At 42.0% G+C, this 14,123-nt stretch overlaps 1 non-coding gene across 1 annotated transcript; it reads left to right on the top strand.

Moving 5' to 3' along the window:
• Positions 1–6,084: 6,084 nt before the first annotated feature.
• Positions 6,085–6,218, top strand: LOC129535320 (U8 small nucleolar RNA). The gene has a single exon (XR_008681594.2). It is a non-coding gene; the product is annotated as a U8 small nucleolar RNA (small nucleolar RNA).
• Positions 6,219–14,123: the final 7,905 nt, after the last annotated feature.

Genomic DNA, 14,123 nt, shown 5'->3' with positions numbered 1-14,123 from the left:
CTCTTGCCTGGAAAATCCCATGGATGGAGGAGCCTGGTAGGCTGCAGTCCATGGGGTCGCTAAGAGTCGGACACGACTGAGCGACTTTACTTTCCGTTTTCACTCTCGTGCATTGGAGAAGGAAATGGCGACCCACTCCAGTATTCTTGCCTGGAGAATCCCAGGGACGGGGGAGCCTGTTGGCTGCCGTCTATGGGGTTGCACAGTCGGACACGACTGAAGCGACTTAGCAGCAGCAGCATGCATTAATCAGGCTTCCCTCCTGGTGCAGTGGTAAAGAATCCACCCGCCAATGTGGGATACCTGGGTTCAATCCTTGGGTCGGGAAGATCCCCTGGAGAAGGGAATGGCTACCCACTCCAGTATTCTGGCCTGGAGAATCCCAGGGAGAGAGGAGCCTGGTGGGCTACTCCATAGGGTTGCAAGAGTCACAAATGACTTAGCGACTAAACAACAACAACAATGCATTAATTGCTTGCCATGGTGCCTGGCACCATGTTAGACATTTTCTATGAATTTTATATAATTACCACAATAACCTCATGAGAGAGGATGCCTATTATTCCTCCATCCCCGCCTTTTTTTTTTTTAAAACACTGAGGAGCAAGCTGGGCTCAGGGCAGGTAATTAATTTGTCCAAGGACACACAGGGAGTAGTGGAACTACATTTGAATACATTTCCATTTAAATGTAAAGTCCTGGTTCTTTTTTTTTTGTTTCAAAAAATTATTTACTTTTGTTTGGCTGAAGCAGGTCTTAATTGTGGCATGTGGGATCTTTGTTGTGTGTAGGCTCAGTAGTTGTGGTGCGCTGGCTTAGCTGCCCCATGGCACGTGGGATCCCAGTTCCCCAACCAAGGATCGAACCTATGTCTCCTGCATTGTGGACCAACAGGGAAGTCCGTGAAGTACTGGTTCTTAACCACTACCACCTATTCTTTTGTTGACTACAATCAGTTCAGTTCAGTTGCTCCGTCATGTCCAACTCTTTGTGACCCCATGGACTGCAGCACGTCAGGCCCCCCTGTCCATCACCAACTCCCAGAGTTTACTCAAACTCATGTCAAATCACCATCTGTCTCATTAAAGACTGGTTTTCCATTCCAAGGAAAAAATAACTAACTTCTTTACCATTATGTTACTTCTTTTCTTTATAGTGTTCTGTTTTGCAGTATTTACTTGCCTCTCTTCCTGTCTGCAAATTGGAAGTTTTGGCTTATTCATTTGCTCCTCCATGTCCCAAGCAATACTTGCACACTGATTCATACATGTCAAGTGATAAACATGTTTTGCTGTGTTGGATACCATGTCTGATGGCTAAATCGAAAGACCTATCAGTCTGAAAACTAGGTAATTTTGACTAGAAAAAAGTGCTATTCAGAGTTCCTCCTCAAGAATAAAACTGAATAAGTGAGCTTAACTTCTTATACCAGCTTAGTAAATGGTATAATAAAAACATGTTATAGTAATATCGCACATGTTTACACTTTTGACAATTTGAGAAGTGACTTGTTACAAAGCAGACTGGTTCATTCTTCTTCAAATGAGCATTTATTTGATGCTGCTTTTGGGGGAGCACTGTGTACTGATATGAAACATGCAGGAAAGACACGTGTGTGCATGTGTACAAACACAGAGGATTTGACCCCTTCTCTGTCACCTTGTTATGCTGGAGGGACCTGGCAAATAAGTAAGGAACAAGTAACAGAGCCGCTTGCTTAAGCAAGAACTTGGCAAAGTGATACCAACAGGAAGGAATACAGCGATCAGTGATTGCAACTCAAGTGTGGTAAGTGCTGCAAAGGAGATGTGCTCAGAGGTGCTGGACAGTGGAGGGGTCCAGGGCAGGCAAAGACTCCAAAGGGGAAGTGATGGTTTAAATTACTTTTGAAGAACAAGATAGGGTCGAGGTAGATGGATGGAAGAGATGTTCTAAGCGGAGGTATGAGAGTGTCTGGAACGACAAACAGTCAATGGCTGAAACCAGAGCTGAATGAATGAACGAATGTGCAGCATATTCACTACTAAATGACCACAAAGTTCAGAACTTAAAACAACACAAACTTATCTTACAGTTATATATGCCAGAAGTCCAAAATCATTCTGCTTGGGTTAAAATCAGCTTCTTGGTTGGTCTGCCTTCCTTCTGGAGGCTCTAGAAGAAAACTGGTTTTCTAACTCTTCGGAGCTCCTAGAGGCCATCCCTGTTCCTCAGCTCCTGACTGTGCACTGTTCTAACTTCTGCAGCCAGCATCACACCTCTGTCTCTCACACTAAGCCTCCTGCCTTGCTTTTATAAGGACCTTTATAATAAATTGGCCCCACCTCCATAATCGAAGCTAATGCATTCAGCCAATACAAGCAGGCAATTGTGTGTATTAACAATAAGACATCTGAGTTTTGCTAACCTAGGGTTTGACATTCAACGGATATAATTTGGATTATTTCCTTTTTCTATTGTATTGTCCATACTGAAAACCATCTGTCATGTTTTATCTCCTCACACTTTAAATTCAACTAAATTCAACAAATATTTACTAAGCATCAACTGTTACAAAGATGAGATTTACAGTCCCTGTATAAACAGCTCCTTTATGATGTCATAACAAACCTTTTAAGCAAGGCACACTGAGTGTAGTAAGAATTGTGCAATGACTGTTTAAGGCATATTGAATCATTTTTCTTTTGATTTATACCAATTCAGTAGCTGCTGCTGTTGTTTAGTTGCTAAGACATGTTCAACTCTTTTACGACCCCAGGGACTGTAGCCCACCAGGCTCCTCTGTCCACAAGATTTCCCAGACAAGAATACTGGGGACTTCCCTGGCTGTTCAGTGGTTAAGACTCTCACTTCCACTGCAGGCAAGAATATTGGAGTGGGTTGTTGTTTCCTCCTCCAGAGGATCTTCCCGACCCAGGGATCAAACTCAGTTCTCACAGGCAGATTCTTTACCACTGAGCCACCAGGGAAGCCTGCCCTTGCTTATCTCTATTTCCTTAGTATTGGACTCTCGGGCATTATTACAGGGCTATGACTAGAACCTTCTTTACTAAGCATTCTGGGAAATAAGGGAAGGGGTAGAGGTGGGGTACCTTCAGTATGGACTTTAATAATCATCCCTGGCTTTGACCTTGACTTGGCCTTAATCTCAGGGCTTCCCAGGTGGCACAGTGGTAAAGAATCCACCTGCCAATGCAGGAGACACAGGAGACGCGGGTTTGATCCCTGAGTCAGAAGATCCCCTGGAGGAGGGCATGGCAGCCCACTCCATATTCTTACCTGGAGAATCCCATGGACTGAGGAGCCTGGCAGGTCACAAGGAGTCATACACAATGAAGCACCTGAACACATACACATACTCTGGCCTTAATCTCACTGCCCATTTGGTACTGAAATATCTCCCCTCCTTCCCACAGCCCTTATTTGTGTCTTTTTGTGTCCAATATCTTGGCAGCAACAGCTCCAATAGTGAAAGGAATGAGGTCAAGTAGAGTCTTTCCACATTTCACTGGAGACCTGCAGAGAATACTTGTTAAAGCTGTTTCTGTGATTCACTAACTTTGGGGATTGGGAGGATGGGAAAAAGAAGACAAGTGAGTTTTACAAATTTACATGGTAAAGGTTTTAAAAATTTTCTTTGCACGCTATAGTTAATTATTTTTTCCCTCTTGAAAAGTTGAGGGGAAGATCAAGGTTCAGGAGGTGAATAGTTCAGCTCAAACTGCAAGATGAATTCAAAGATATTTTGTACTGTCAGTATACCCCTGTCAGAAGAATGTTCTGACTTACCAGATTATTTTAAGTGAGAGGAAGCATGTGGTTGGAAGAAGAAGAAAAAGGAGGCTTTGGGTTATAGAAAACCAGGAACCTGGATGTGCATTTTGAGAACCTCCCCACAACACCACCCCAATGCTACACACGTTGGGAGGCAGCATGGCTTGAAAGAGGACTGGCCTTGTAGCAGATGGGACCACAGAAAGCCCTGAAAAAAGATTTCCTGGGTTCCATCGGCAACCTAGAAGCAGTGGACAGCTGGGAATCTGAAGAGGCCATGTAGATGAAGCAGTGATTCTTTTGGCAATGACCTGTGGTAACCTGTGTCCAGTGATGACCAATAGTCTATAACCCGAAGGTCAGACATAACTCCCCATTTGCCCCTCTGCCATTCCTTGACATTGTGTGAGACTCCAGAACTGTGGCACAACCCTAAGAAGGATTAGAGAAGCCAAGAAGGACTGATGTTTCCTGCCATCATGGGAAAATGGAAGTTTAGATTCAGAGATTCAGTTGTTTTTGTTTTTTATTTTTTTAAAGAAAGCACACGTGTGCATGAGAGACAGACAGAGAGAAAGAAAGAGAGAGATGGGGTGGGTGAGAGATGGGGGGGTAAGAGAGAGAAAGAAAATTACTTATTATACACCTGAATTGGTGGGGAAGTTGGGGTTATAACTGACTCCTACTCCTCAGCTGTGTCCTAGGAAGAAGTAACCGAGATGGAAATCTGCAACTTTCTAAAGTAACAGCACTGAGAGAGGGACCAGTAAGAAGCTAGGTTTAGTGCTAGTCCAGTGCATGTGAACCAAGGGGAGGAGGCAATGGAAATAGGGAAATTTTCTCCCTCTCTTCCTTTATCTCCCTCTTTTTCTTCTTTCCCTTTTGTTCCTGCTTTTAATTTTCTCTCTCTTCCCCACCTTCCCCATCCTTCCCCCTCCTTCCTCTCCAGTTCAGGGGTGCACCAGCTTTTAAATCACACCCAGAATTCTAATCACAAGGAAGCCTGGGAAATGTAGTTTTTGCTTTCAAGCCACTGCAGAACACAAGGAGGGTGGAATGGATGTTGAATGCCAGGCCACTGTCCCATCACACGGATTAAAATCCAGGCCTGGGGAACTGCATGATATTTGCTACTGAGAAGATACTGCATAGTGGACAGTGTCCACTGTGCTCCCTTAGGTCTTCTGTGATCCTTTCTTTTTTGGCCACACCACGTGGCTTTCAGGAACCTGGTAAGTTCCCTGACCAGGGATTGAACTCTGGCCACAGCAGTGAAAACCCAGAATTCTAATCATTGGTCCACCAGGGAACTCCCATCCTGTGATCTTTTTCACTGCCTCTGTATATCCCTCTGCCAGCTTCAATGTACTTTGCCTTCAACCTCCTTCTTACTCCCGAGTTGGAGGACTGCCACTGGGCTCCCAAAGTCTGCCCATGGGCACAGGGTTGGAATTGCTTAGGCATTTATATAACCCTGTGGTGGCCTCTTATGAACTGAATATTTGTGTCCCTACTCCTCCAAATTCATTTGTTGAAATCCTAATCCCCAAAGAGGTGGGACTTTGGGGAGGTGACTAGGTCATGAGGGTGGAGCCCTCATGAATGGGATTAGCACCCTTATAATAGAAGCCTCAGAAAGTTCCCCTGACCCTTTTGCCCTATGAGCATACAGCCAGCAGGCAGCCATCCATGAACCAGAAAGAGGACTCTCAATCAGACACTAAATCTACTGATACCTTTGATGGTGGACTTCCCAACCTCCAAAACTCTGAGAATTAAGTGTTTGCTGTTTTACCCACCCAGACTATGACATTTTCGTTATAGCAGATGAAACAAAGACACGGCCCCCTCCTGTCTACCTGGGACAAACTCTCAGGTACTATGCCTCAGAGCTGCCTTAAAGGATCAGGCTGCAGCTGTCCTCCTAAGGATTTTGCCTGAAAATGAAAATCTGTCATGCTTTTCCTACTTCCTTATCCTGCTATTCTGTTCCTACTCATTTTTCTTTTCACAAGTTTATCCCAAGAGCACTTCCTTTATACATCACTAGCCCACAGATCTTTCCCTCAGGGCATGCTTCTATGGAACTGAACCCTGAAATGTCCCATTCACCATTAAAGCTCAGTGCCTGTCTGTGTAGATCAAATTCTCACCAGAGAGAAAGTAGAATCCATTTCCTTCAAGCTCATGAGATGGTAGGAAGAGTCGGTGAGATGGATATGGGGAGCAGATGGTCAGTTATCCATCCTGTTCTCCCTTCTCTAACCTTGGACTTTAGAATAGGAAGCTACAGTGGATGCTGGAGGTTAATCATCAAGAAGCATAAGTCTTACCTGTTCGTCCCTTTGAAGGGCAGAATAGAACATGATGACTTGAGTTCCCATGACTCATGATTAGGAGCTCTGCATGATCAGGACTTGCAACATTGATTGCTCCTGTTTGCTTCTTCTTGGAAAAAAAAAACACCTGGAAATTAGATCACCTAGCACCCAATACAACCACCCTCTAGCTTCCTTTTCCATACAAAGTCAGAAATTTAAAAACTACATTTCCGAGATTTCCTTGCCTCTAGAGTTCTGCATGTGACCTAGGTCCTTAACCTCAGGAGGCAGCAACATAAATCAATGGTTGCATGTGGGAAGAGGTGATCATCCAGGAAGTACAGAGACTAAAGAATTTGATCTTCAGCTGTGGCGGCATTTCCGGCATCCAGTGCAAAGACTGTCTGTGATAAGACTGTGCATTTTCCCAGGCTGTATGAACTCTTGAGACTTTGATCCTGAGATTATAGCACTTGTGGATCGTGTTGTTTGCAACTAAAAATTCCGGCAGACAAAGGAGGTATTTAAGAGAGGTTGTGAGATGGAGTCACTTAACCCATGTGCTACAGAAACAAAGGACGGTGAATGGTTAGAAAGACAGCTACAGCTACTACTCCAAAGCAACACTTGCTTCTTGAACTCAGAACATTTCTGCATGTCCCCAGTGGGTTGCCTACAGTCTAAATGGGTAGGATAGCCAGAGTAGGTTGCTATGGCACTGGTGTCTGCAACTTGGTGAGTGACAAGCATAGTATGTGGTAGGTTATGAAAAGGGCCACAAAATATTCCTTTCCCTCTATCCATGCCCTTTGGTAGTGTATGTACTCTTTCAATTGCTTTAGCCAAAGGGACATTAGCAAACATTATGGAAACATAGGCTTGAATAGTGGACTGGAGTTTGCCCTCTTTCTGCTTTGGGAACTTGGTTACCATATAAAAAAAGCCTACTGGATAACAAAGAGTATGAGGGCTAGTGATAGTAACATCCATTGCCCCTGCCTGCTGCCAAAAGTGTGAATGGGGACCTATGAGGCCACCCATCACCTGGATGACCTGTCAACTGATCATAAATGTATGAACAAGCCCAGCTTGCCCCCATAAACCTGACCCAGACAAAAACATGCCCAGAAAAATCATGAGTAAAATAGTTGTTTTGAACTACTGAATTTTAGAGTGGATTATTAGGCAGCTAAAGCTAACTGACATATTAAGACTCCAGAGAATTCTCAGGTGCCACTGGGAACAAAGGTTGGGCCAAGTTGTTGCGAAAACAGGTCAAAAATTGCATCAGCCAAAATTTTAGCAGCAGATGCCAGCAGAACACACAGAGATGGGATCAGATCAATACCATCATATGGATTCCTTCTCCCCACCGCCCCCCAGTGCCATGAGGTACAGTATGCCCTACAGACCTCTTAAAAATAACAGTAGATGCAAAGAATATCTGAAATCTGGGCTCTTCCAAATGAAACTCAGTTTAAATTATTAGACTTAATGCCATTTACCAGGCTGGGCTAAAACTTAAATTTTATTCTATTTGTGGGGTAAACAAGAGTATACCAGTTATACAAAATTAAGAAGTTAGGATAAGGTGGCCATATATAAGCAAGATAATATTTTAATAAATTAATTTCTGTGTAATTTACATTCCTGAAAGTTAATATATTAATTAACTATCAATTACAAGAAGAATGTTTAAGTAACTTATGATACAGCATTTGGTAAATTATTTTCCAAAACTATTTAAAATGCTATTTGGGAAGGTTATTTATTAGTGTAGAAAATATTTACAATACAATTTTCAGTGTAAAATCACAACATAATATTATATATCCAGTATGATTTATATTTTTATAAAATAAGTCACCTTTGCATAGAAAGTAGGCTGAAACAAAGGACACATAATATTCAAAATGATTGTAGGCAATGGGTCTAGACATGATATTGTTTTTCTATATTTTCTAAATTATCTTTAATGAAAATGCACTGCCTATAATGTTGATTTTGAAAAATTTACATTGTGCTATATGACTTTTTAAAAATTTATATTTATTGGAGCATGGTTTCTTTATGCATTGTACTTTATAACTTTTAAAGTTTCTTCTAGGTCTAAGATTCAATGATTCTAAGAATTCAAAGCCATTTACTGAAAAATGGTTTCATGATATACGATGCCTGTGTGATAATTTTAGTTACTTTTGTTTATTATTGCCAGTATATAATAAATATGAGTGTCACTTGTAGTCAAATAACAATTTATTATTGGCTAGAAGAATCTACATTCCTACCATTACTCTTCCACTTCTGAGTCATAAATAATGATCATTAATTCTTGCTGGAACTGTGGGATGTAAGTGAAGACTAAAAACTTCAAGACAAAAATGGGAACCATAGCCTCACCCTTGTTGAGCATATACAGACCCACAACAGGGCTACACATGTCTGGGGAGGGGGTGGAAACTGTCTTCCTGAAACCCAAGCCAGAGAAAAAAATCCTCAGGTTTCCAAGAACCAAATATTCGTATTCAGCTAATTTTCTGGTGGGCTTTGTGGAAGTTTTTCTTTTTTTGCAGCAAGAGAATTCCGGAAAACCATGTGATACTATAGACATGAGCTTTTTTATTTTTGTTTTTAAGAATCTTAACATTTTTATTGTTATTTATGGAATTAAGGAAGACTCAAGGGATATGGAGTAGTAGAAGAAGCCAGTTCTTTTTCCTTATCTCACTAAGGATGAAGAGTATCTTAGATACAAATACTTAGGGACTTCCCTGGTGGTCCAGTGCACTCCCAATGCAGGGGGCCCAGGTTCTATCCCTGGTCAAGGAATTAGATCCCACATGTTGCAACTAAGACTTGGTGCAGTCAAATAAATAAATATTTTAAAAAGATATAAATACTTAGAGGCTTGGGGCTTCCCTGGTGGCTCAGCAGTAAAGAAGCCACCTGCAATGCAGGAGACCTGGGTTCAATCCCTGGGTCAGGAAGACCCTCTGGAGAAGGGAATGGCAACCCACTCTAGTATTCTGGCCTGGAGAATTCCATAGAAGGAGGAGCCTGGTGGGCTACAGTCCATGGGGTCGCAAAGAGTCAGACATGACTGAGCAGCTAAACAACAGCAACTTAGAAGCTTTAGTGCAGCAACACAGGAAAACTCATAGGAAAGGAGTGTGTGTGTGTGTGTGTGTGTGTGTGTGTGTGTGTGTGTGTGTAAGAACAGGATCAGTTATTCTTATTTATAGCTGGCCAAACTGTGACCCACAGAACTATGCTGGTCTGCAAGGTTTTTTAAAGTAACCAAATAGTGATAACTAGCTCATGTACAGGTACTTGGTGTAGGTTTGCCTTACTGGTTTGTGTTAGTTCTCAGTGTTTCTTAAACATTAATACTACCTTCCAAGCTGAAGTGCACACCTGTTAATTCAGGGGCCCTCTCTTATCAATCTTTGTTTGCTCTCCCAATTACTCCCCAAATACTCCTGGAGCCCTGAATGTATCAATACTTCTTGGCATTTTGTTCCCTCTGCTTTGTGTTGCCTTCTGTTCAGTTCAGTTCAGTTCAGTTCAGTCACTCAGTCGTGTCCGACTCTTTGCGACCCCATGAATCACAGCACGCCAGGCCTCCCTGTCCATCACCAACTCCCGGAGTTCACTCAAACTCATGTCCATCGAGCTGGTGATGCCATCCAGCCACCTCATTCTCTGTCGTCCCCGTCTCCTCCTGCCCCCAATTGCTCCCAGCATCAGAGTCTTTTCCAGTGAGTCAACTCGTCGCATGAGGTGGCCAAAGTATTGCAGTTTCAGCTTTAGCATAAGTCCTTCCAATGAACACCCAGGATTGATCTCCTCTAGAATGGACTGGTTGGATCTCCTTGCAGTCCAAGGGACTCTCAAGAGTCTTCTCCAACACCACAGTTCAAAAGCATCAATTCTTCGGCGATCAGCTTTCTTCACAGTCCGACTCTCACATCCATACATGACCATGGGAAAAACCATAGCCTTGACTAGATGGATCTTGGTTGGCAAAGTAATGTCTCTGCTTTTTAATATGCTATCTAGGCTGGTCATAACTTTCCTTCCAAGGAGTAAGCGTCTTTTAATTTCATGGCACAATCAGCATCCGCAGTGATTTTGGAGCCCAAAAAACTAGTCTGACACGGTTTCCACTGTTTCCCCATCTATTTCCCAAGAAGTGATGGAACCAGATGCCATGATCTTCGTTTTCTGAATGTTGAGCTTCAAGCCAGCCTTTTCACTCTCCTCTTTCACTTTCATCAAGAGGCCTTTGAGTTCCTCTTCACTTTCTGCCATAAGGGTGGTGTCATCTGCATATCTGAGGTTATTGATATTTCTTCCGGCCATCTTGATTCCAGCTTGGGCTTCTTCCAGCCCAGCGTTCCTCATGATGTACTCTGCAGAGAAGTTAAATAAGCAGGGTGACAATATACAACCTTAACATACTCCTTTTCCTATTTGGAACCAGTCTGTTGTTTCATGTCCAGTTCTAACTGTTGCTTCCTGACCTGCATACAGGTTTCTCAAGAGGCAGGTCAGGTGGTCTGGTATGTCCATCTCTTTCAGAATGTTCCACAGTTTATTGTGATCCACACAGTCAAAGGCCTTGGCATAGTCAATGAAGCAGAAATAGATGTTTTTCTGGAACTCTCTTGTTTTCTCCATGATCTAGCAGATGTTGGCAATTTGATCTCTGGTGCCTCTGCCTTTTCTAAAACCTGCTTGAACATCTGGAAGTTCATGATTCACATATTACTGAAGCCTAGCTTGGAGAATTTTGAGCATGACTTTACTAGCGTGTGAGATGAGTGCAATTGTGCGGTAGTTTGAGCATTCTTTGGCATTCCCTTTCTTTGGGATTGGAATGAAGACTGACCTTTTCCAGTCCTGTGGCCATTGCTGAATTTTCCAAATTTGCTGGCATATTGAGTGCAGCACTTTCACAGCATCATCTTTCAGGATTTGAAATAGCTCAACTGGAATTCCATCACCTCCACTAGCTTTGTTCGTAGTGATGCTCTCTAAGGCCCACTTGACTTCACATTCCAAGATGTCTGGTTCCAGGTGAGTGATCACGCCATCGTGATTATCTTTGTGGTGAAGATCTTTTTTGTACAGTTCTTCTGTGTATTCTTGCCACCTCTTCTTAACATCTTCTGCTTCTGTTAGGTCCATACCATTTCTGTCCTTTATCAAGCCCATCTTTGCATGAAATGTTCCCTTGATATGTCTAATTTTCTTGAAAAGATCTCTTGTTTTTCCTATTCTGTTGTTTTCCTCTATTCCTTTGCATTGATCGCTGAGGAAGGCTTTCTTATCTCTCCTTGCTGTTCTTTGGAACTCTGCATTCAGATGCTTATATCTTTCCTTTTCTCCTTTGCTTTTCACTTTCTTCTTTTCACAGATATTTGTAAGGCCCCCTCAGACAGCCATTTTGCTTTTTTGTATTTCTTTTCCTTGGGGATGGTCTTGGTCCCTGTCTCCTGTACAATGTCACGAACCTCCGTCCAGAGTTCATCAGGCACTCTATCTATCAGATCTAGACCCTTAAATCTATTTCTCACTTCCACTGTATAATCATAAGGGATTTGATTTAGGTCATATCTGAATGGTCTAGTGGTTTTCCCTACTTTCTTCAATTTAAGTCTGAATTTGGCAATAAGGAGTTCATGATCTGAGCCACAGTCGGCTCCTGGTCTTGTTTTTGCTAACTGTATAGAGCTTCTCCATCTTTGGCTGCAAAGAATATAATCAATCTGATTTCGGTGCCTGGCGCAGGTGGCCCAGTGTTTTCCTCCAGATTTGTTTTTTTTTTTTTTTAAATCATCTAGATTTTCATTACAGCCACTTTTTCTCCTAATGACCCAAGAATCCTTCCAATGGAGGAGTAATTTCAAATGGCTGCCACCATGCTGTACTCAGCGTCACTGCTGCCTCTCAGTGACCAAGACTTTTGCTATCAGTTTCGGAGCTTCATGATTGATAGTAGGTGTCGACAGTCTCCAGGTGCGGCAACATTAATTAATCATCTTCAGCAGCTTAGTTCCTGTGTCAAATTCACTGTGCTGCTTTCCGTCCTCAAAATAAGGAATTTCCCAGGAGCGCCTCAGTCTTTTATGCAAATACATGTCTGACCACCTGTTCTAACAATTAGCGAGACAGGGCTGACAGGTTCATATCCCTGATTGTTTCTCATCTGATGCCAGGAATATCACTCCTGCTGCCTTACTGTTGCTAGGGCTAAGATCAGTACAATACTTAGCATATAGGTAGCACTTATTCACAAAGGAATTTCTAATCTATGAGCCCACCTGATCTTCTCTAAACCCTGTGGAGTAGGTATATTCATCACTGTTATGAGAATTTTTGCTTTTCCTCTTTCAAGACTGCTGTGATGATTGTAGATATGAAGAGAGGATGAGTAAGATGAGAGGAAAATACAAAGGGCAGTGGAAGAGAGGGATTTTCTTATAAGCAGAATCTGTGAGAGGCTGAAGAAATAAGAATGAGATTAAAGAAAAGATGTGCTGGTGGAAGAACTGTGCTCTGGCATTTCTAGACATTGGAGAGATTTAGGAAGGCGGGGCAGAAATTGTCACTGTCTCACAGGTATTGTTTTTCTTCCCTTTTTTACATCTTTTCTGCTATTCAGTTTTCTGAAGATTGTCACACCAGGAAGCAAAGGTGATGGAGGTGCAAATGATATTTTGCTTTTAAAATCGACGAAGGGGGTACTTTCCTGGTGGTCCAGTGGTTAAGACTCCATGCTCCCAATGCATGGGGCTCTGGTTCAATTCCTGGTCAGGGAACTAGATTCCACATGCCACAACTAAGAGTTTACATGCTGCAACTAAGAACTAGCACAGCCAAATAAATAAATTTTAAAATATTAAAAAAATACTTATGAAGGGAAAGACTGCTATTTAAATATGGCATGTTACTCTAACTCAAAAAAAATGAAATCTTTGTGGCATCAGAGAAAGACAGTTGAGAGAATCTGAAAGAAGCATGGGCATAACCAAAGAGTAATTCAAACTGTCAACTCTTATTAAATGACTCAGAGAGGTTAAGTGATTTGCTGTATATCATATACCTACTAAAAGCTGAAGGTGACATGTGAACCAAGGCGTGTTTGGTACCATAGTTGATCTTTATCCCACAAAATAGTACTCTGCTTCAACTGACAGGTACAGCAGGATAATAGTTAGAGACAGACCAAGATAGCTAAGGCATTTGAACTTTACTTCCTCATAGAAGAGCTGAGAATACAAAACTCAGAGATGTCAGAGTCTTAGCTTTTGAACTGAAAAACAAAGCCAAGGTTATGGCTAAAGAGGAAATAATTGGGAGTGAGGGTAGAGGGAGGGGTAAATTAGGACGTTGGGATAAATATACATACTACACTATACTAAACAGGTAACCAACAAGGCTTCCCAGATAGCTCAAACAGTAAAGAATCTTCCTGCAATGCGGGAGACCTAGGTTTGATCCCTGAGTCAGGCAGATCCCCTGGAGAAGGGCATGACAACCAACTCCACTATTCTTGCCTGGGGAATCCCATGGAGAGAGGAGCCTTGTGGGCTACAGTCCATCAGGTCGCAAAGAGTCGGACATGAATGAATGACTAATACACACAACCAACAAGGACCTACTGTATAGCACAGAGAACTATACTCAATATTTTGTAATAACCTATAAGGGTTGCAAAGAGTTGGACATGACTGAGTGACTAACCCTTTCACTTTTCATAATGGAAAAGAATCTGAAAAATTATATATATATATATATATATATGTATACATATATATATAACTGAATTGCTGTACTGTACACCTTCTGAAACTAACACAACATTGTAAATCAACTATACTTCAAAAAAAGAAGGATTAAAAAACAGAAAGTATTTGAAAGACTATATCATCAGTAATAGATAGTTTTCTTTACCCTAAACTTAGAAACAGATTCATAGACTGGTGAAAAGGGAGACAAGTTCAGAAAAAGGAAAGAGCTTGA

This window comes from Moschus berezovskii, chromosome X (genome assembly GCF_049115385.1).
Source record: "Moschus berezovskii isolate FMDL1 chromosome X, NW_MosBer_1.0, whole genome shotgun sequence".
Taxonomy (NCBI): Eukaryota; Metazoa; Chordata; class Mammalia; order Artiodactyla; family Moschidae; genus Moschus; species Moschus berezovskii.
Note: the sequence above shows the minus strand (reverse complement) of the source record. Positions and strands in the feature narration are given on the sequence as shown.